Source organism: Ascaphus truei, chromosome 1 (genome assembly GCF_040206685.1).
Source record: "Ascaphus truei isolate aAscTru1 chromosome 1, aAscTru1.hap1, whole genome shotgun sequence".
NCBI classification, from domain to species: domain Eukaryota; kingdom Metazoa; phylum Chordata; class Amphibia; order Anura; family Ascaphidae; genus Ascaphus; species Ascaphus truei.
In genome coordinates, this window is record NC_134483.1 from 114,327,482 (window position 1) to 114,352,213 (window position 24,732).

Genomic DNA, 24,732 nt, shown 5'->3' on the forward strand with positions numbered 1-24,732 from the left:
GTAAATTGTGTTATATGTCCGGGTGATATTAACCCCTAGGTATTTAATTTGTTGTTGTTGCCAGCGGAAGTTAAAGTTAAGGGCAATTATTTTTTCAACATGCTTGGGGAGATTTATGTTAATAGCCTCTGATTTGCTCTGATTAATTTTGAACCCGGAGACCCTATTGAAACGCCCCAAGAGATCGAACAGGTTTGGCAGGGAGGTGAGGGGCTTGGATACTGTCAGGAATACGTCATCCGCATATAGTGCCACCTTATGCGTCTGGTTTCCGATGGCAATACCGGTGATGTCTTTGCTATCCCGTATCTGGGCCGCCAGCGGATCCATACACAGTGCAAAGAGGAGGGGGGAGAGCGGGCATCCCTGTCTTGTTCCGCTCTTAATTTGGAAGGGGTCTGAAGCGAATCCCTGGTGGGTAACCCTAGCCGACGGGGCCGAAGAGAGAGCGAATATAGCTTTTATCAATTTGTCTCCCATGCCAAACGCCCCAAGCGTGGCTTCCAGATATGGCCAGTCTATCCTATCAAACGCTTTTTCCGCATCCAGACTGAGCGCCATAACTGGTATTGATTTGGAATTGGCTATCTCTATCAGATCAATAATCCGTCGGGTATTATCAGATGCTTGTCGACCCTGGATAAATCCGACTTGATCTGGGTCCACCAGTCTGGGTAGGATGAGACTCAATCTATTGGCCAGTAATTTGGAGTAAATTTTGATGTCCGAATTAGTCAGGGATATAGGTCTGTAACTTTTACAGTCCTGAAGGTCTTTCCCTGTCTTATGTATTACTGAAATGGACACTTGGAGCATCTGGTTGGGGAATGGGGACCCATTCAGCACTTGGTTAAACATACGGAGTAGATAAGGGGCTAATTGTTTCCTAAACTTTTTGTAATAAAGATTCGAGTATCCGTCGGGACCCGGGGCTTTAGAGGGTTTCAGGTTTTTCATAACCTCTGATAATTCCTCCATTGTAAAATCTCTACCTATCACCTCTCTGTCCATCCCACTCAAACCGGGTATATTTGAATTTTCTAGAAAACTCCGAAGGGCCTCCGAGGTCCCTGCCGATCTGGCTACTTTTTCCCCGTCATATAATTTTGCGTAGAAGGCTTTAAATTCCCCTACAATTTGTTTGGGATTGGCCGTAACCCCCCCTGTTTCTCGCCGTAGGGCTTGTATGTTATAATTACTTGTTTTGGAGTTAATCATGTTAGCTAGCAAGGTATCTGGTTTGTTTGCTTTTTCGAAAAATCTTCTCTTTGACCAACTTAACGATTTCTCGGCCTGGGAGGTGAGGAGTAGGTTCAGTTTAATCTGAGTGTCTTTAATTTGCTGCAGAGTCGCCGCATTGGGTGTTCGTCTATGTTGTTCCCAAAGCTGCTTTAGCTCCGTTTGTTCCTTAATTATTTTTGCGTTGCGTTCTTTTTTCTTTTGGGCTGCCACACTAATCAAACCCCCCCTTAGTGTTGCTTTATGTGCCTCCCAGAGGGTTATATGTGAGTCCACGCTACCTTTATTTTCATTAAAGAAGTATTTGATCGCGTCTTTGATCTTTCTTTCAAAGTCCGGGATCTTTAGCAGGGAGTCATTTAGTTTCCAATTTGCTCTTGGCCTTTCCAAACCTATCTGAGTGCACCTTAGCTCGATCGGTGCGTGATCAGACCATGAAATATCATGGATCCCAGAGTGGATGATCGCGGAGACCAGTCTACTAGATACAAAGAAGTAATCGATACTGCTAAATGAATCGTGTGGATGTGAGTAGAAAGTGTATAGCCTTTCTAACGGGTGAGTCTCCCTCCATGCGTCTATTAGTTGTAGATCTTTTAATCCTTGTTCTAGCGCTGAAGATCGTGGTTTGGTCTTGTGTTTATGGGGACCTGATCTGTCTAGGGCTGTATTCATAGCCGTATTAAAATCTCCTCCTAGGATTAGAGCTCCTTTGCTAAAAAAATTTAGGACGTTGAATGTCTTTGTAAAGAAATCTGATTCATGGGCACTTGGGGCGTATATCGTTGCTACTGTTATTGGTTGTGCATTAATGGATCCTATGAGCATCAAAAACCTGCCATCCTGATCTTTTTTCACTTTGTCCACCACTAATCCCACCCTATTATGGATCAGGATTGCTACACCTCGCTTTTTTTCTGTAGCGGAGAATAGAAAGACCTGTTTGTACTGCTTGTCAAAGTACTTGGGAGCACTAGTGGTGCTGAAATGTGTTTCCTGGAGTAGTATAAAGTCTGCCCCTTTTTTTTTGTAGTCTGTGAGTGCTAGCTTACGTTTACATGGGGAGTTTAGGCCCTTAGTGTTGTGTGATATGACTGGTAGTGAACAGAATGCCTATGACAGTCTATTTAACAGGGGCTGCGGGCTTGTTTGGTTTTGTCAGATCTACCTGCCTCCCGCCATGTTGGGTCTGGAGCTGATCTGTTTCCCGCCATTTCTTCCGTAATCTTGTTTGCATGCCCAGTTTAGTGAGAAAGGCCCCTCCATCTTCTGCCTTCCTAATCGTTGTTGATGCCCCGTTCCTGGACACCAGAAGGCCAAACGGAAAAATCCATCAATATTTAACCCCTTCATCCCTGAGGATTTTAGGGATTGGGGTAAGTTGCTTCCTTTTCAGCAGGGTGGTGGGGGAGATATCTTGGAATACCTGGATTTTATGTGACTCGAATGAAGGATTGTTACGAGTCATTTGGCAAAAGGATTCCTTTATTTTGAAGTAGTGGAAGCGGGCAATAATGTCTCTCGGGGGGTCTCCCTCTTGCGGCCTGGATCTAAGGGCCCTGTGGCAGCGATCCAATTGAAGCTCCTGGGTCGCCTTATCTCGCATAAACCGGAGTGAGCCACCGGCCCACGAAGTCTTCCGGATCGGGTTCTTCCTCTGAGACCCCCCTTATCCTTACATTGTTGCGTCGCTCCCGGTTCTCTTAATCCTCCTGTTTGTCTAGGAGGTCGCGGATGGTGTCTTTGACTTGAGACAGTTGCCTGTCTGTTTTGTGAAGGGACTTAATGGTTGAGTCTAGCTTCCTTTCTAGGGAGTCTGTCCGGGCTCCGATGCTGCCAATGTCTGCTCTCAAGGCTGCCACCTCAGATTGTAGGCATTTTTTAATGTCCGCGCAAAACTCTTGCATGTCCCGTCTCCGCATAATTTGATTGCCTCGATCATTGTCCCCTTCTTCCTCCGAGTCGGATCCGCTTGGCGGGGGGCCCTCGTGGCTTTTGGCGCGCGCCTGATCCCCCTTTCCAAAATAGTCCGTCAACACCGTGGAGGGGCGCTTTGAGCGTGTCCCCTTCGACATCCTGGGGGTTTCCGGGGGCTATGTGAGCGTTTTTGGTAAAAATCGGGTAGGTTTTAGCGCATTTATTATTTATTTATTGTCGGCTGAGAACGGAGCTGTGAACTTAAGCGTCCATTCAGTCCGTTGTCGCGCATGCGCATTTGAATTATATTTTAACCAGACAACTACTGGATGCATTTAAGTCTGGAGAAAAACATGGCTATTGTTACCTATTAGTGGTTGTTTGTATAAACGTATATATGTATATCATACAATATAAACATCTGTAATCCTCATTCAAGATCACTACAAACAATATATACTGATAATAAAAACTTCTCTACTTATGGTTATTGTGATACTAATAAAAGTGCATAATCTAAAAAGTGGTTAATCTCTATATATTTGCAATTAATAGTAGATGGTATCTAACTTGGAGCACCAATTGTTACATACAAATTGTACATTATAACACATACAGTATACAAATGAAAAATGGGAAGGGAGGGGCCACATGTGGGACAAAGATAAAATATCTATTACATATAAAAGTTAAAATTTGGTTTATAAAACATAAGTAAATACATATAAATACTTCCGTGTGACGTAGGTTCATCGGAGAGGTGTGTGCGGTGGCAAAGTCAGAGCGCTTAGGGACACTGCGTCCGTGGACAGCACAGCGCTCTGACATAGGAGTATGCGAATCAATTTGCTAAATAGCAGATTATGCATAACAGAGAGTTAGTACTATTATATACAAGAGAGCTAGATAGAGCACTTGTAACTATACTGTATATGGGTGCTGTTGACCTAACAATCTCTATTAATGAAATCTAGAGGCACGACTATTGAGAGCCTAGAGAGGGTGTGTTTTTAACTATATGTGCTAAACATAACCACCATTTACTGTGGGGCATATATATATATATATATATATATATAAGGCGCCTCACCCACCTAATAATGGGAAAAGTTATTTAATATGAAGTACAGGCCAATCTACTATTCTGCCTGTTTTCTCTCTGCTAAATACTTTGGTAGTGAATGTGGCACTCCTGCAATTAACAAGGCAGGAGTTAATATGACAGCTAAAGCAACACAATCTTTCTCCACCACGAGACGCCTTCTCCCTTTGAGTGCAATTCCACATGTAATCACACTGACATAATAAAGTATATAATACAATATATTACTCGTGGTGCACAAAATACGTCAAGGTGTCCTATTCAAGCAAATACCTAGCTCCATTTTTTATTGTTTTTGTTTTGCTTTCTCTTTGTCGCTTTCCAAGAACCCAATTATTATTTTTAACCTAAAGAATTAAAGTATAATTTCTACTTCCACTGGGTGTTCTTCAGTACAGCCAAAAGGGAATCTTTTTCTTTCCAATATGCATATACACTTACAGTTCAATAAATATGACTGCAACTGGCTATATCATAGTGGGTAAACCTTAAACCAGTGGTTTTCAACCTTTTTGTTTGCTTAGGGAATCCCAGAATTCGATTTTGAGATTCTGGAGAACCCCAACACTCAGGGTCACCAACAGAAATCATGGGGCCCGGGACAAATGAATGGAGCAGCCCCCCTACCCCCGAACCCATATGAATGACAGAGGGTGGGTGGGTGAATGACAGTGGGTGGATGGGTGGGCGAATGACGGTGGGTTGGGTGAATGACGGTGGGTGGGTGAATGACAGTTGAATGACAGTGGGTGGGTGGGTGAATGAAAGTGGGTGGGCGAATGACAGTTTTCAGCGAATGACAGTGGGTTGGTGGGTGGGCGAATGACAGTGGGTTGGTGGGTGGGCGAATGAGAGTGGGTTGGTGGGTGGGCGAATGAGAGTGGGTGGGTGGGCAAATGACAGTGGGTGGGTGGGCGAGACTGGCGGGCTAATCCCGCGGCTGTTGCCCGGGGCAGGAGGCGCGCGTGGGGAAATTTGGGTTGGGGCGCGCGCGGGAAGTTAGGTTGGCACCAGGGCCATCTTAACAACATTAGGGACCCCAGGGCAAATCAGTGCCCGGGGCCCTGACTACACAATCACTCACATGAATAAAAATGTAAATTAACGATTTGTTAATAACTCCTGATGAAGTACTTGGTACGAAACGCGTAGAGGTCACGACAGGTCATCCTGCGCGTGTATGCTGGTAAGCTGAGACGGAGCCTGCAGGAGACAGCAGCGGTTTTTTCCATCTCCGCGGTGCTGAGATCCGGATCCTGTGCAGCCACCGCGAGTCTGCTAACTGTCTCAGTGTGAGTGTCCGTTTCTCCTTGCCAGTGCCCAACCTTATGGCTGTTTCTATACAAATCTGTTGATAGGTTGTTTTCATGTTTGTTTTATTCTTTCATGTGTTTTTATATAAATTTTACTGTATTTGTATACTGTGCAGCTTAGGGTTTAGTCACTATCAGGTGTTCTCCTGGGTAGTACTTAGCCGTCCAGCTGCACAGCTGTTCTGAGGTGGGGTTGGATCCCCTCAGAGTTTGTGTGTATTTTTAATAAATTACCTTCCACTAATCCCTGGTGCGCATTTGTGCATTTTTTATTATCTTGTATTTCAGGGTGCCCTCCCCCCTTTTTAAGGGGGGTTCACCTAGATTTGAGAGTTTCTGGGGAGACGCTTTATGTACATGCTGCAAAGGGATCATCCACACCATCATACAGCACGAGCGCTGAATATCCTGTTTTTTCTCCCCTGAATATCTAGTTTACAATTTATTCTGACATCTTACTGTTACAGTTTTATTCATAAAACAATCTTTTATATAACTTTTAAAATACCTCACAAGAAAAACATCACTTTGCAAGCTATAACTGCAGTACAGTGAAAAAACAACCTGTACCACCTTTTTTATCTGAAGAAATATCACAATAAAGACAGTCACTGGTATATACTTCTAACCTATGCAGACTGTCACTCCCAGCCTCCCACGCGCTCACTAGCAGCAGCAGGCACCGGAAGTGCTGCACTGCTAGGCTGCAAGCGGTTGTGACGCGAGCCGGGTGGGCGGAGAGCGAGCGAGCGGAGCCAGGGTTCCACTTCCGGGCGGGGGAGAGTGAGCGGTGCCGGGGTGCCGGGCGGGGGGAGAGCGATCCGGGGTGCCGGGCGCCGCGGCGGGGGGAGAGCGAGCCCTCCTAGCTAGACTTAGAATGGGGATTTTACATTTTTAGCATTGGTGGGTAGGGTTGCCAGATGGCTTGTCCAAAAATACTGGACACAATGAGGGGGGGGGGGGAACGAGCGGGCCCACAGGCAGCAGGATGGATACCTTGCTTGCCCTGCACATTTTTTTTATTTTTTACTTTAACGAACATGGCCGGGCCCCCTTGACTCACGGGGCCCAGGATGCCAGTGCCCTCTGTCTCCCCCTGTTGGCAGCCCTGCCAACACTCGCCCCCCATCTCTCGCCTCACACGTTGCCCCGTCTTTCTCCTTCCACATATCTCTCCCCCTGTTGTCCCTGTCTCTCCCCTCCCCCATTGCCCCGTCTCTCTCCCCCCTCACACTCTCCCCCTTATGCTCCCTCTCACCCTCATATTCTCCCCCTCTCTGACTCAGAGACACAGACACTCTGACTCACAGACACTCTGACTCACAGACACAGACTGTCACGGGAGACCAGGCAAAATACATCCTATTACCAGGATCATTTCATTGAGCAAAACGAGTGATGAAATACATTTTAATTTATTCACTTAAATAGGCAAACACACAATATTACACAAAATACAGAAGAAAGACACACTTACTTTGGAAATCTGAGGTAACACAACTACCTTTCCTAGTTGCAAATCAAACAGCAAAATAATCCAGGCAGTTTTTCCTTCAAGTAGCCTCTTCCTGCTTGAGACTTTAGCCTCTGAGAATCTTAGATTACTTACTCAGAGCTTGGAAATCTTGGACCACACATTGAATCACACCTCTGGGATTGTGGCTAGCTGTCTCATACACTTTGGGACAGGCACCAACCCCTGGCGTGGGAATTTCATCGCTGACCAATTACACTCTTTGCCAGGTTTGTGAAAGCTGGCACCTATGGCTACAGAAAAGTAAGAGGGCATGTGCCCAGATCGCTATCTTGCTCACTTACTATTCTAAGCACCCCGCAGGCTCAATGCCCGAAAGGCTGGGACAGATGACAACATGCCAGGATGGCTCTTCCTTTACCCCTCCTTGCTAACAAATAGTTTAACACTTCCATAGTCTGGTTTGCCTTTGAAGCTTAGAGGGCGGAGTAACCACTCGGTCTCCCATGCAAATGGATTTTTATCAATACTGGATGACCCCCTCTGAACATTACTTAATAGAAAATATAAACCTTGGGGACTTTCATATTTACAGCAAAAACAGGATAGGTAGCGCTAACTATATGAATAGATGGTATAATACAATATAACCTTATATATGGAAAATTACCCACACATAAGGGGCTGCCAATGATACAAAACTGACCCCCAAGGTCAGAACAGAATAGAATAAGAAAGAATATGTATCTACGGCGTCTAATAATATAAAACAAAAGGATATAAAAACCGAGCCTGTTGGATAAAAGTACCTTGAAGTGGCTCCAAGTGTTGTGTTGAAAGCTAAAAAAAGGAAAACATACTGCATAGCATAATACTGTTTGATAAAGTGACAAACAAACTTACAATACAGATAACAAACAGCTGAGAGTTCAACAGGTGATAATTAAATATATAAACATTTAATAAAAACATACATAGGACATATGAAAAATAATAAAATAATATATAAACAATTGAAGTAGCTGCAATGATAAAAATGCCCACTCACGAGATGGATGATAAGGGCAAGCAGTGGATAAGTCTGATAGTATCCCCTCTCTATTCCGGTAAGCTGCAGCTGCACAGGAGATCCTCCGTTGGTGAAGGGTTGCACACACCAGCCGGTGTGTGGGCGGATTGCCTCCCTCGATACACCGGGGAAAATGTGCAATTGATCGAAGAACAGCGGCGGCAGATTCGCCAAGGACTGAATGGTGTTAGTCAACTTGCATGAGCAGATTCTACACGATAGTCCGTGGAAGGGGGATACTATAGATTGATGAGGCAGTAGTGTCAGCGTGACCACCCTACGCGTTTCAGAAGCTGCTGCTTCCTTCATCCTTTTACCAGGATCATTTCATTGAGCAAAACGAGTGATGAAATACATTTTAATTTATTCACTTAAATAGGCAAACACACAATATTACACAAAATACAGAAGAAAGACACTTACTTTGGGAATCTGGGGTAACACAACTACCTTTCCTAGTTGCAAAACAAACAGCAAAATAATCCAGGCAGTTTTTCCTTCAAGTAGCCTCTTCCTGCTTGAGACTTTAGCCTCTGAGAATCTTAGATTACTTACTCAGAGCTTGGAAATCTTGGACCACACATTGAATCACACCTCTGGGATTGTGGCTAGCTTTCTCATACACTTTGGGACAGGCAGTCCCACTAACCCCTGGCGTGGGAATTTCATCGCTGACCAATTACACTCTTTGCCAGGTTTGTGAAAGCTGGCACCTATGGCTTCAGAAAAGTAAGAGGGCATGTGCCCAGATCGCTATCTTGCTCACTTACTATTCTAAGCACCCTGCAGGCTCAATGCCCGAAAGGCTGGGGCAGATGACAACATGCCAGGATGGCTCTTCCTTTACCCCTCCTTGCTAACAAATGGTTTAACACTTCCATAGCATGGTTTGCCTTTGAAGCTTAGAGGGCGGAGTAACCACTCGGTCTCCCATGCAAATGGATTTTTATCAATACTGGATGACCCCCTCTGAACATTACTTAATAAAAAATATAAACCTTGGGGACTTTCATATTTACCCCACAGTTCATTCACAGGTTACAGCATATATACGTATTAATGTAAACCTTTAATAAAATATACTTTTCCCTGTGTCTGATGTTTTGTGTAAAACTGTAGAAGTTTCTCTCTCTGGTTTCACTGATAGAATAAGATGAATATACTCCCTCATCCTATTAACCTTATACCTGACCACACTATAGAAACTAACTTTAATGTTTTACACACAATACTAGCCCTTATAGCTTTATAACTTAGCTGGGCATCTACCTGGACAACCCCCCTTTATACTAGAGACCAGTGTAAGTTGCAGGGATACATTAACCCCTCATGTCCCATTTACCTGTCCCTTCTGTGCTGAAGCAGGAACCCTGGTGGTGAGCCGCAATAACGTTCCCAGGATTAGAGTTTGACCAGAGCAATGTGCTTTAACATACCCGAGAATCTCACTTGAATCCCGCATAGGTTGTTGGGGTATCCTTTAACTCTGGACCCCCGATACATAGCCACATTCTGTAAAGACTTTCTCTGACAAACCCACCCTGAAACTTAACGTCTAGAAATCTCCTGGTCCTAGCACCTTGGAAAAAGAACAAACATAAAAAATCTTTATTGTCGCATAATTTGCACACAGTCACAGCAATGCATATATGACAGTCAGGTCCAAGAGCGGACACTCTAGGACCTCAAAACACGGATCAGGGGTGACCAAGTGGGCTTGACCTTTATTATTGAGTCTGGTTAACCCCTTCATCGTCACACAGACACTCTAACATACACTGACACTCTCACAGACACTCACAGTGAGTGAGCTGCAGGCACATGCGCGCTCTTGCCTGATCTTTCCTCTCCCCCAATTAATTTGTCAATAAGGAAATGTGGAAATAAATATTAGAAACTGATATATAATAGACCTGCAATCTGAAGACTGGCTGGAAAATAGCCCCTATTAAACTGTAAAGAAACTAAGACACGTCTGTATGTTTGTTTTTTAAGGTACAGTATATCGTTTAAGATGTTAGTTTGGTTTGCGGTCTGCTATATAGCCAAACAATATGACTTAGGGAAATATTTCCTTCACAAAGAGGAGACGAGTTAAGAGGAAAAGGGGATACAGAGACCATAAATAAAGACATAGCAGGATAATATGAGACAACGTCCATCAATGGCATTTACTGATAAAATATGTGCGGCGCTATAGGACTTCCCGAAACTAAAAAAAGTCTGTCACTGCACCTACAGCAGGAATGTGAATAATGTATATGTTTGAACATTGTATAACCACAACTATGCACAACCAAATGTTAGAAGAACATATTGTGATGTTTAATGTAACACGGTACCTGTTGTATATAAGTATCTCAGATTTGAACTTAAAAAAAATAATAATCCCAGAAGCTAGAGTGGGGGTGATTGAGGAATTACACAGCCAATAGTGCTTCTGACTTGCTAAAATGTGTGGTGTACAAGATCCAAAACTCGATATTGATTGTATACTTACTGGTATACATTGTTTGGATTGGATACAAATAAAAGCATGTAGTCAATGAATAGTGAGATTTTGTGGGAAAAAAAAGAAATTTCTCTCCTTGGGGTTGAAATGTCTCCAAATATCTGTGGTGTTCAGCATGTTAACTAAATGGCCCTTACTCATGAGAATACTAACATTGAAGTATTTAACGATGTATTTTGTCACATTGGATGTTTCATTGGGTATTTTTGTCTTTTGTTGTGTTCAGCGTGTTACTAAAATTGTGTATGGAAGTAATCTTATGAAGTTTAGTTTTTTCAGTTAGTTGAGTACTTCTGTCTAGTGTTTCATCCAACACTAAGTTAAGATCCCCTCCCAGAGAACTTGAGCCTAGGTTTGGCTAAGTACAGTAAGTTTTGACAGTTTCTCAGAGAAGAAGCCTGTGTCGAGATTTTTGAGGGCATATATGTTTGCCAGTATTACTCTCTTACAAGCCAATGTCACATTTGCCATGTCTACCATTACAATTATTTTCTACCTTATTACTGTTCTACAATGGAGTCCTTTCCTGATTATTATAGCTACTCCCCTCTTTTTCCTGTCAAAGGAGGCCGACCTAAATTTTTGCACCCATTGTCTTTTTAATTTGTTGTGTCTTGATTCATCTAGGTGGGTTTCTTGGAGGAACGCAATGTCTGGCCTTACATTTTTTAGGTGTAAGATTTTGGCTGTTTAAATAGGTTAGTGTATGCCTTTAACATTCCATGTAATACACATTAGCTTAGCCATAGGGCCAGTGTATTATGTGTCATTGAGTAATTGTGGTGAGTGCATTGCAAGTTTTATACTTAAGTGCCTGCATGTGTGCTGTCAGCCTCCTCTGCCAGGGAGTCTGCCCCCAGTGTAGCCTCAGTGCTGCCACATCAAGTGCGCAGAATGCCTTGGGGTTTTCGGTTCCTGTAGCTCATTTGAAGTACTTTGTGGAGACCGTCTGAAACAAACCAAAATTAACATATAGTAGCAACAAGCACAACCATAACGTTCAAGTGGAGATTGTGATGTATACGTAAATCAGGATTTGTGATGATATATTTTAGAGGTTTTGAATACTATAGTTCTGAGAGGGATAGGAAGGGCTCGTCTAAAGTCCAATTTCCCATCTATTCTGAGTACTGTTGAAAATTCTCAGATGCGTTGGCTCTTAGGATCGATTTTTCATTTGTCATCCATGTCTTTGCCATCTCGATGTTTGTGCAGCAACTCTTGTGCTTTTGTGAGACAGTTCATGAATACACACCCTTTTTAGGTTTGGATCCAGAGTTTTGCTGGTTACAAGAGGGTGAATTTAATCCCCCTCTTGTACAGTTTAGAGCATATTTCTGAAAAGTCTCTAGGTTTTAGAGACACTTGCAAAGAGAAGTCATCTAATATCAGAATTCTATTGCCATCCACCTCTACGAGTCCTTTTGCTTTAAATGCTGTGAATATTCAGTTTCTCTGTCCAGTCCAGGAGTTGGGTAATCACCGGCTTCAGTCTGCTCTCGACTCCATCCTGGGGAGTCCTATTCATGTAAGCATTTCCATTTTGAAAAGCAGCTCGTCCATGTTCAGTTCCAGAAGTTCTGGGATGGTTTTTAGTTAGGAGAGTGGCTAATCACCCAATGCCTGTTCTGAGGCCTATGTAATGTCAGGAAGTTGAAACCCTCAGAGTGTTGCAACTCTGCTCCCAGCTTTAGTGCACGTCTGTTTCCGGCCATGCCAAGTATTCTACCTGATTCCCTTGTGTTTTGACCTCGGACATCCTCTGGACTTTGCTTTGCCTAACCCATCAATTACCTTGCTGCCAGACTGTGTATGACCTCGGAACGGTACTAGACTTTGCTTGCTTGATCCTTTCCCTCTGATATTTCCTTCCTGAGTTCTGTCTCCTCTGTGTTTTCAGAGTTTGCAATGCCATTTTTTGCTCCCAGAGGCAAATTGATCTTCAAAAGTTGACAGATTATCTTCAGGAACTGGCAGAGGCATTACAAGCCTTGCGGATGGAGGTTGGTGCCCTGCGTACCAAGAACACCAATACCCATGTGGACCTGCAGGCTGCTTTGCAGCCAGTTATTGCAGCTCCAGTCGTTACTGTGGCATCGGCTGAAAATACCATGCATCTACCCTTACCCGAACGATTCAACAGGAACCCTAAAAAGTTCCAATTTTTTCTTTATGCAATGTCAGGTACAATTTCTATTTAAGGTTTTGATTTATACTACTGATAGGGCTGAAATCGCCTTTATTATTGGAAACCTTACAGGATGCCATGCTCTGCACATTGCACTATGGCCCGCAATCTGAGCTACAGAAGTGTCTGTCTGCAGCGATCGTTAATTGTGAGTACAGTACCACTGATGCTTCATCGCTTCCCAAGGTAAAGAGCCGAGATAGGCTAGCAGCGCTAGCCGTGCTATACAAGAACAAACTATTAATATTATTAGGCTGCAGCCTAGAGCAACTAACAGAATGATTCCAAAAGTGATGGCAAAAGGGAAGGATGATGCCTTGAACCCTGCTAAAGATGCCTTAGCTCATGCTCTTCAATCTGCATGGGATGAAATTGATTACCTATGAGGACGATTGGACAAAGAACAAGAAGCCAGGACTGATTTTCAGAAGAAATACAGAAATGCAGAGCAGCCCACTACATCAGGGAAGGTCAAATTGTGGAATGCCTGCACCTCAAAAATTCTCGGCATAAGTCTCTCGGATTAAAATTCACTCTAACTACTACAAACCTGATGAGAATCAATCTGATCCAGGGCCGCAGGTAGTTACTTCTGCCCAATATATTCAGCCATCTCCGGTGAGAGCAAATCTTTCAGCAACCCTTGAGTATCTTAAGTATTGCACTGACAGTGAAGACTCGTCCGCCTATGAATATATTGACACAGATGGAGGAGCTTATACTGACCATGACCTGGATGTAACGCTCAATGACGAGGCTGAGATTCCACCAGCCAGTGCCTTCCACCAGTTGGTACTTAAGTACCATCCACGCTTCCCATGCCATGGTCCTCAGTCGTTGGGAGCCACCCCTAGGAGGAGGAATACGGTCAGACCGGTTCATCGTGCCTGGCAAAAAGCTAGACCTCAGGGCGTTGCAACTCTCCTCACAGCTTTAGTGCACATCTCTGTTTCCTGCCATCTAAAGTATTCTGCTTTATTCCCTTGTGTTTTGATCTCAGACTTCCTCTGGACTATGCTTTGCCTAAGCCCTCAAGTAACTTGCTGCTAGATTGTGTATGACCTCGGAACTGTACTGCACTTTGCCGTGCCTAACTCTCAAGTTCCTTGCTCCCACTGGGTTTGACCTTGGGACTGTACTAGCTTTTGCTTGCCTGATCCTTTCCCTCTGATATCTCCTTCCTGATTTCTGTCTCAGTGTTCTCAGATTCTGTGTCTTTCTTTCTCTCTCTTCTCTCCGCTCTCTCTTGTTATGAGCCATGGTTTAACTGAGATTTGTGGATCTGGATCTGAGTTGTCCGTTACAATATCAGGATTCATTAATGACGAAACATCAGAAAACCAGCATCTTTTCTTTAAATTAACGGTAAAATCAGTAGAAAACGTACAACAAGGTTTATTGATTTTCGGAGGTGAACAGCATGCAGTTTTTAACCCAGCTCTTGACAAAAACTGTCTCTAAGACCCCATCAATGTCTTTGTGCGCCTCTCTCAAAGGTCTTAGGGAAATGGCTAAACAGTTGGGCCCGATTGACTCATGTAAAGGATTTCTCCTTTTATGATCACCCTCACAGCAGCTACCCCAGAATTGATCATATTTTTATAGCTTTCCACTTATGTAGTAATTTAACAAAGCTAACATTTTGTCCACAGCATGGTCAGATCATTCCACTGTTGTCTCCATCTTAAAAATCAAAGAAAAGTCTAGCCGCTGGATGCTAAACGACTATTTATGTATGGATCCTGATGCTGTAATAGATGTATCAGGTCCAGATCCACCAAGCTCAGTTAAGCCAGAGCTCGTAACCAGAGAGGGAAACAGAAAAACATCCCGGGGCTTGTTGCCTCCAGGTTTTTAGGTGGCAGAGCTCTGAATGTTTCAATTCTTCCTTGAGTTCCTGGGCCAGTCGAGAAAAAGCTATAAAGATAGGGGCCCAGTAAGTCATTTCTTTAGGAATGCTTCTGGTGCTGATATTTTATCTGGAGGGATTTTCAGCATCCTCTAGGCTGTTGAATATGGTAGAAACTTGAGCTATCTCTTGAGTCTTAAGGGTTTGGATTTGTTTCAATGCCTTAACTTGGGCTGCATGGTTTGGGGCTATTAGGTTAAGATGTGAACTGTGGCGAAAGTATGAAGTGCAAATCACACTTTACATAAATAAAAAATGGCTACTACCAATATAAGGAAAATAAATCTGAATTTTTTTTTTTCCAAATGTACCATAGCTTGTGTTTACAAAAGCCAAAAATTTTAAGGACAATTTGGAAACCAGTGCCCTAAAAAAAGTGGAGAATGTAGACAACAATAGATGTCTAACAGACAAACCAAATGGATTTTGTGGATGCAATAAGTGTAAAGCTTGTAAATTTGGCCAAAAGAAAACAGTAAGTTTCAATCCTTTGTCACAAAGGAAAATTAAAAAAATAAGAGCTTTATTAATTGCAGGTGCGATTATGTGGATTACATGCTTACATGTCCGTGCAGCCTGCAATATGTGGGTCGCACAATTCGCCCCCTAAGAACACGAATCCTCGAACACATCAGAAATATAACATTAGGACTTGAGTCTCATAACTGTCACGAGGGAGACTCCAGGAGTGTGTAGAACCTCGGTGTCCGGAACAGACCAATTTTATTTCAAAGAAGCTTGTGCTAAGGGAGCTGTGTTTTGTGCTGGCAAAACAACTGTATTAGGTTGGTAAAAGGGTAAGCCGTCCACCTGGTAGATTGGACTTACCAAATGGGTAGTTAATGCTCGGTGGAGCATGGATTTTGTTTGTTTTGATTTATTTATATTTTCTGCTGTAACATCTTAATGGCAAAATAAACCGGACAAAGCTTTATTTTTCACCTCTGTGTCTGTGGACTGTCTCCCCTACCTGCAGAGCAAAAAAATGAATATCAGCTCCAGAAGCAAAAAGGACACTCCTTGACAAAGCGCCATAGTGGGCGTGAAACATGTGGGAGGAGGAGTTTTGTCATTTTATGTAGTTTTCATTAAAGACTTTTTAACCTTCAATTCTGGTGAGTTCCCCAACTTCTTTTCATAGCAAGCGATAGTCCACTCGATCATTTTTTGTTTCTGTCTCCCCTACCTGGAAGGCTAAGTGAAAGTGTTGATCCCTGGACGAAAGGTACATAGCAAAAAGGCACTTTTTTTCACAATATATATGTGTGTGTGTGTGTGTGTGTGTGTGTGTGTTATAGTCTAAACATGTAGATTTGTAATCAAAGTTATAGATACTTCTTATATAAATTCCCTTTGGATATAAGAGATTTTCAATTTTTACATTTTGCAATTCCCTTGAGATGTCCCTTTTCTATTATCTGACCTTTAACTACTTTGCATGTTGATGACATTAGATATTCTATGTGCATAACGTTTTTTTTCTTTTCTTTAGTGTTTATCTTTTAATGTGTATTTCTAGCTCTTATATTTAATATATGGGCTATGTATATGTATTATGTCTTTTGATATCTCACGCCGTGACATAACTCATTTTGGGACTTTCTATTAAGAAAGACTTTTCACCTGAGGATGTTAGTATAGAACGAAACACGTAGGGCAAGCGGTGGATTTTAAAATACGCCGCCCCTAGGCACAGCTGCTGCCCCCTACTCCTTCTGAACCGCACGCCAAACGACTCTGTGGACGTCACCAACGTGACATTGCACGGCGTTACGTTGCCATGGTGATGCAATGTCATGACGTCATTTGACCCTGCGACCTCGCGTTGCCATGGCAACGAGACGCTGTGACGTCACGTTGGTGATGAAATGACGCTGCAGTTCAGAAGGATTTATTTATTTATAAAATGTTTTAGGAGGATGTAATACATTGAGAGTTACCTCTCATTTTCAAGTATGTCCTGGGCATAGAGTTATTATGATGTAGCCCCCTGTAAACAGAACGGGCTACTTATCCTTCTACTACTGGAGTAAGCCCTGGTAAGGGCAGGTGCCAGTAGTGACCATGGGTTTCTCCCCCTCACCAAGCCCCACCTCTGTGGTAGAGGCAGGCCCCTGAGCTCTGTGCAGGCTAGACAGAGGGGAGGTCCTGCTGACATATTAGGGGCCGGGGCTGAGTCTATTTAGTGGGCTGTCCTGTGTGTGTGTGATGTCAGTTCTGTATGGAGTTCAGTTCTGTATGGATGTCCGTCAAGTCAGTTCAGCATGGAGTTGAGTCTTGTCCGTCAGGCCTGTGAGAGTTTGGAGTCTCTGGAGAGCAGTGTGTCTGCTGAACCAGAGAAAGGAGAGATGACCCTGTGACAGCTGGCGGGTAGCTGGTCAGTCTGGGAGCATCAGATGGGAGCGAAGGAGAGTGTGTGGTCTGAAGTGCTGTAGGACCAAGAGGAGATAAGGACAGACCTATATAGAGGTGGACCAATGCCCTCACCCTGCTCAGGGGGTGAGGGGCAGGAGATCTAGCCTCACCCACAGGGCCTACCCTGGTGGAGGCAGGGGTATTGAGGCCCCATCCAGACCATCCTGTCTGGAGACATTACTGGAGGGAAGGAGAGGAGGAATACAATACATTTGAAAGTCTGCTGCACAGGACTTGCTGCTGTATCTGAACTGCTGCTACTGTGATCAGAGACAATAAAGAGACATTGCGGTTTTACATCAGACTGTGTGTGTGTTCTGGAGCATTCACCCTGGGACCAGGGTTATTTCTCTATAAGGGTCCTACCCCACATTCTGGGAAGTTATAGAGGATGGAGGCGCTGCACCGTTGCTAAGGAGAAGATGGGGGCATATACCCCAGAAGCCTTGTCCTGTATCCCCGACATCACCGTGGGAGACTCAGGCCCTCCTGTTACCGGCAGGTATGCACCACCTACATACATGTAGCCAGCCCTCACTACACCCTAGATATGGCATCTGTGTCTGGGGGGGGGGGGGGAGAACATGGGTTACAATGACAAATAAATACATGGCTACAAATATTTAGTTACATTAAGTGAGCAGGGTTATTATACATTATACACTAGACCAGGCCTGCACAACATACGGCCTCTCTGTGCGGCCCGTGATGACTTTTTTTTTTTTTAACGTTTAAAAAAATGGCGGCGATTCATTCCCTCCTTCTTCCCCCCCCTCCCTCCCCGCCCCCGGGTTTTGTGGTGCGCGGGGGCAGCAGCAGCATGAGGACGATGCAGCAGCCGTGAGTATTTTTTTTTTCAATAGCAGGATGCCGGGGAGGTCAGAGCATGTCGGGGGCGGGTCTTAGTACCGGGGAGGTCAGAGCAAGTCGGGGGCGGGTCTTAGTACCGGGGAGGATATGCTGAGCTGATCTAAGAGGTGTGTGTGTGTGTTTGTGAGAAAAACGGGCTGGTGGGTGTGAAAAACGGGCTGGTGGGGGGGTGGGTGTGAAAAACGGACTGGTGGGGGGGGGGGTGGGTGTGAAAAACGGACTGGTGGGGGGTGGGTGTGAAAAACGGGCTGGTGGGGGGGTTGGTGTGAAAAACGGGCTGGTGGGGGGGTTGGTGTGAAAAACGGGCTGGTGGGGGGGTGGGTGTGAAAAACGGGCTGGTGGGGGGTGGGTGTGAAAAACGGACTGGTGGGGGGTGGGTGTGAAAAACGGACTGGTGGGGGGTGGGTGTGATAAACGGGCTGGTAGGGGGGTGTGCTGCTGACATATGAGGGGGGGGTGGGCTGCTGACATGTGAGGGGGGGTGTGCTGCTGACATGTGAGGGGGGGTGGGCTGCTGACATGTGAGGGGGGGTGGGCTGCTGACATGTGAGGGGGGGGTGGGCTGCTGACATGTGAGGGGGGGTGGGCTGCTGACATGTGAGGAAGGGGGTGGGCTGCTGACATGTGAGGGGGGGGCTGCTGACGTGAGGGGGGGGTGGGCTGCTGACGTGAGGGGGGGTGGGCTGCTGACATGTGAGGGGGGGCGGGCTGCTGACATGTGAGGAGGGGCTGCTGACATGTGAGGGGGGGGCTGCTGACATGTGAGGTGCAGGGGGGGGAGAGTGATGTGAGTTGCAGGGGGAGGGTGTGATGTGAGTTGCAAGGGGGGAGTGTGTCATATTGAGAGGAGGGGGAGAATGTAATTTAGGGGAGGGGGAGAGTGTCATATTGAGGGGAGGGAGAGAGAGTCATATTGAGGGGAGGGAGAGAGAGTGTCATATTGAGGGGAGGGAGAGAGAGTCATCTTGAGGGGAGGGGGAGAGAGTGTCATCTTGAGGGGAGAGAGAGTGTGTCATATTGAGGGGAGGGGGAAAGAGTGTCATATTGAGAGGAGGGGGAGAGTGTCATTGAGGGGAGGGGGAGAGTGTCATATTGAGGGGAGGGGGAGAGTGTCATATTGAGGGGAAGGAGAGAGAGAGTGTCATATTGAGGGGAGGGAGAGAGAGTGTCATATTGAGGGGATGTGGAGAGTGTGTCATATTGAGGGAGGGGGAGAGTGTGTCATATTGAGGGGAGGGGGAGAGTGTCATATTGAGGGGATGAGGATGATGATGATGATGAGGTGCTGGAGGAGAGATGATGATGATGATTTAACCCGTGCAGCCCAAATTGTTTTTCCTTGGAGCAGTTCGGCCCTTCTCACTTTACGAGTTGGGCAGGCCTACACTAGACATTGCATGCACAATGAAAGATAATATATATTATAGACGTATGTAACAATTAGAGACCAGGTTAAAATATGAGACATGAAGAGGGGTTTGAGAGGCGGTGCAGCTGCTCTTATGCGTTTCGTGCGGTCCACTGCACTTTATCAAAGAGTTCTCTCTTGCTACTTTTTAATGTGCCTCCAATAAATCTTTTTGTACTGAGAAGAAAGCAGTCCGGTCTCTACTTTTCCCTCTAAGGCAGCTGCACCGCCTCTCAAACCCCTCTTCAAGCTGAACTTTCCTGGTAGGAGCACGCCGACAGCACCCAGAGTCCCACGGCGCAATGAGGGAGTAACCACTACATCAGTACACACTTGTGCTTGTGTTTAGCTATATATTGCAACCAAGTTACAAGCACACCACTGCAAGTTCATACAAGATCTACCTGATATACAAGGCTATTGAACCTGCATATTAAGTGGTGTATTTTAAGTGGTTGACAACGTGGGGCATTACCTCCATGGGTTAATCAAGCTGTCTATTTAGCGGGATCGAGAGTTTTATGTGCTTAACCTTGCACACCTATATACATAGAGATTTCTGGTTAGCGTCGCAGGGGGTTTATTCTCCCATTTTCTTCTAAAATGTGAGAACGCTTTAGTTTTGAAAGAGCTTAGACTGATGGTGGCTGTGAGGGTCTCTGGTAGACTGTTCCAGTTGTGGGGTGCACAGTAAGAGAAGGACGAGCGGCCAGATACTTTGTTGAACCATGGGACCATGAATAACAGTTTTTTGGAGTCAGATCTCAGATGGTTCTTCAAGCTATTGAATCATAAGGTATGCTTAGTTTTTCACACATGGCTTCTCCATTTTGGCTTTATTTTTGTTAAATAAATCATGACACGGTGTAATATGTCATGTGTTGTTGTTCATATGAGGTTGTATTTACCTAATTTTTAGACCTGCTAAGGAACAGATGATTGTTATAATGTCCTGATATGTAAAACCACAGAATTCAAAGAGGGTGTACTTTCTTTTTCACACAACTGTATGCAGAAATCCCCCCCCCCCCCCAACACAAAAGTATATGTGTTCTGAAAGCACATGCCCCAAGGAATTGAAACACGGGAAGCATGTCTTTCTCAACAAAGTGCTCTGGCCAGGAATGTTAAACATAATGTAAATTTATGAGAAAAATATCAAGACTTCAAGCTTTGCATCAACATTTCTCAAACCTACTCAATTTTTTGCCAAAAGAGGCCCAACATTAGTAAGAATGGGTAAGGCTCTTCACACCTGCATTTTTTATGCTTGAATGCAAAAGGTGCTCGTCATCATTGGAAAGGCAAAACTACCCCCATAAAAGTCTATATTTTCTGAAAACACATGGTGTATACCAAGGAATTTAGACACGGGGTAACATGTTTCCACAAAAAAATGTTTGGCTAGGAATTCTTGTTCAACATAGTGGTCTTGACATTTTTCTCAGAAATGTACGCTAACTTCGGACTTTGCAGCAAAGTTCTTCCCACATGTTCAGTGTAATCATGAAAAGGAATACTATACTTATACACATTGAGTACACAGATACCAGATATGTATAGCTATTTTGTCAAAAAGAAGCCCCAAATTAGTAAAACTGCATAAAGCGCTTCACACCTGAATTTTTAGTTGCTGAATTCCAAAGAGGCTTGCTATCATTGGCAAAGCAAAACAACTCTCTAGCATAAAAATACCCCCATTAAAGTTTATTTTTTGAGGGTACACACCACATGCTATTTAGACATGGGTAATGTGTTTCCCCCCAAAAATATTTATAGGCAGGAATCTTTGTTGAAAACAATGGTTTTGATATTTGTAAGAAAAGTACATTAATTTCAGCTGTTAACATAGTTGGCAAGACAAAACACCCCTATACCATACAAAATGCACCCACTAAGTGTATATTTTATGAAATTACATACTTAATGAAGTCCAGATATGGATATTTTGTCTTTCTCCACAAGAATATATTGCCAGAAACTACCCCATCATTACCATGGGTAGTTGTTACCTACAGGGCCATTTTAATTTTAGACACGTACAAGGAGACAGAGATTCTCCAACAAAGATCCCAGTTAGCTACACAACAGGACACCTCATAGGGGTATAAGGGCACCCACGGATACTAGTTGTGGTGCGGGATTGAGACTCTCGATCCATGTGTGTGTATATATATTTATGCTGACAGACATTCTGCTAAAGATATACATCAGATACACTACACCCTATGCAGGCTCCATTTCACCTACAGCTGGTGTGCGTTTAGGAACCTGCAGCACACTGCTTATCAGTATCACATCCATCAGCATTATTAGGTGGGGACCCAGAAAGTATTGTATGCTTGTGTTACATATATGGTTCCCTACTATGATTTATGTGAACAACCACTCTGCCTAGGGTAGGGTCAATACTTACCTGTATTCAGTTGGATTTATCCTAGATATCCCTGTACCCTATTCACCCGTGATTTAAGTTTTAAGTGTTTTTATCTGTCCTGAGTTTGTGTTACCGCGCCGTATTTTGCTTAACATTAAAGTCTTTATTATTTTCTGCCCAAGGGCAGTTTTAGTGGTAATTGTCCTCCCACAGTGTTGGGAGTGGTTACTTATTGGCACCCTTTAGAGCCCAACTACCTATTAGGAGGTGGGGTTATTTAACCCTCAATATATTTTCAGTCCTGTTGTGCAGCTAACTGGGATCTTTGTTGGAGAATCTCTGTCTCCTTGTACTGTACGTGTCTGTTTGTTATCATTATCCCTTTTGCACCGACTGTTATTACACCACTCATGATTTACGTGATTCTGTGGTGAGCGGTATGTAACAAGTTATATGCATATGACCATTTTAATTTTAACATGTTTTGCCAACCGTGCTTGTCTGGTGTATCCTAGCAGACTATGCAACATATCAAAAGTTAAATTTGGTATTGGTGTTGATCCTATGTGCATATTCGGGCATTAGACCTCACAAATCTAATTAGTATAGAAAAAATAAGGAATCCTTTTTTAATCTTTGCAGTGCAGTATTTAATATGGCTGTCATGATAAGACTATTACAATTTTCAGTTGTAACCTTCCCTGTGTGGCTCCTAGGGAGTTTACATCAGTGTCTCCATTAGTGGCTACTCAGAAGGTACTGGGATTTTGTTTGCCAAAAGGCATCTGGTTTTATTCATTGAAACTATATAACATTTTCTAAGAAGCCTTCTAGCATTAAAAGAGGGGAGGGGGGAAGGAAAGCAGGTGTTTACAAAAGAATGCAGTAAGGTAAATCTGATACTGTGAAAATAGTTATATATTAAAATAGTATCAAAGTAAACAAAAATTACAGAATAATACATGAATACATTTTCACACAGAATCAGTGGCGAATTTTTACTTTAGCCCCAGGCGGCAAAATTTTGGGGCAGCAAAAATGTTCACCCACATATACTTTGGTCGCGCTCTTTGGCCTGATGGGAAGTCATTTAGCTGTTGCTTACCTGCCGCCCTGCTTCTCCTTCTGAACCACAGCGTCACCAATGTCATTTGATGCTGCGGTTCAGAAGGAGGAAGGGACGGCGTGTAAGGAGGCGGCCGCAACAGCTGTGCCTAGGGACTCCTGCACAGAATTATACACTACCGAATGGCGTCTCTGTGCACTGTGCTCTATTGCCTTTCAGCTCAAAGGGGAATAATATCAGATTACTTATGGTAGAAGCTCTAAGACGGAGTTTAATTGTAATTTGTCTTAATTAATCTTCTTTTAATAACAATTAAACAAAATCTATTTTGATGTCATTTTTCTCTTCGAACCCTCATAATGCATGCCTATCTGAAGTTTCATGCATGTTGCATATAGAGGTCCATGTTAAAATGGATAAGAAATCAGAAGTAAAGTAGTAAAGATTGACTCACTGAGTGCTCATTTGCATGTCATTACCCAGAATACCTAGCTGCAGTGGAAGCACTGTTTTGTAAGTGATAATGGGGACAGACATGATTGGAGACCTGTTTGAGACATACAAATGTGCTCACAAGTGGTATTTTTATTTGATGAATGCTGCATAAAATGTTATACTTCATAACCACCTGGTGGCGCTATTACCACATTTTTTTTTGATTCCCACAAAAGAACGTTTTGCATAAGGAAATGGACGCATTTTTTTTGTATTCATAGAAATGTTGTTTATTTTTTTTCAATCTCTTGAAATAGACAATATATTTTCAAAGTGACAGTCCCATGTAATGAAGCTAAATAAAAAATAATAAACAGCTAATCGGTCTTACTGGTTTCCTTAAAAAGGTACAAATAACAATGACAATTGTCTTTGTATCCTGAGAAAATGTATATGTTCTTAATTTTTGGGTCACCTGACTTCAAGATAATCAGTTATTTTAACTGACATGACATCATTATAACGTTACAAACAAGGAACAAAACATAATAAAATGTACCTACAGATTTAACGTTTGACAAAGAGTATTGTCATCAAAGGAGGTTAGATAAAGATAATAAAACCCTTTCAAATAATTTGTCTATCATGGGCATAGTAAAAATACTTGTGTAGCGGGGTACCCCCTGGCTACTATTCTACCCAATGGGCTGGCAGTAAACCCTGGTATTAACAGGCTTGCCAGTAGTTGGTATTTTCCCCTTCACCTTTGGTACTGCACTTGAGTGACAGCAGGGTTGTACATCCTGTTGTAGCTGGGAAAACGGGCTGCCCGTCTTCTGGCTGTACTTAAGGGCAAAAAAAAGTTACCGGACAGGACCGACCAAAAGTTAGTGAGTTGTTCCTTCCCACTTAAGGAAGGCAGGTCAAACAATTGGGAGCTTGAGATTGTGGCCTTCCCATGTGCTCTTCCCTCCGGGGGAGAGTGAGTGTGGACTCTGCCTCTGCTATGGAGGTGGGGAAGAGCTAGGAGGACTGTGGGTGCCCTTGGCCTGTAGTGGAGGTCCAGGGTCCAGTGAATCTGACAGACTGTATCTGGCAGAAGACTGCTGAGTAACTGTTACTGCAGAAGTGTAGTAATAAACCTGTTCCAGTTTTGCAATATACCTCCTGCCTGGTGCGTGACCTTCATGGGGGGGGGGGGAAGAGGTAATAAGTTCTACCGTGGGAGATCACCTTCAGTTCCTGGAGCCTACGGCAGATGGAGGCGCTGCACTGCTAAGGAGATATGTGGGGTATGAAACCCAGAAGCCTGTTCCTGTGCCCCCATTACCATTGGCGGATGACTCAGCCCACCTGTTGCCAGCAGGTATATGCACAATACACCCTGTAATGGCCCCTATCTGTGATTGGGGAAACACTGTTACATTTGCATCACTTA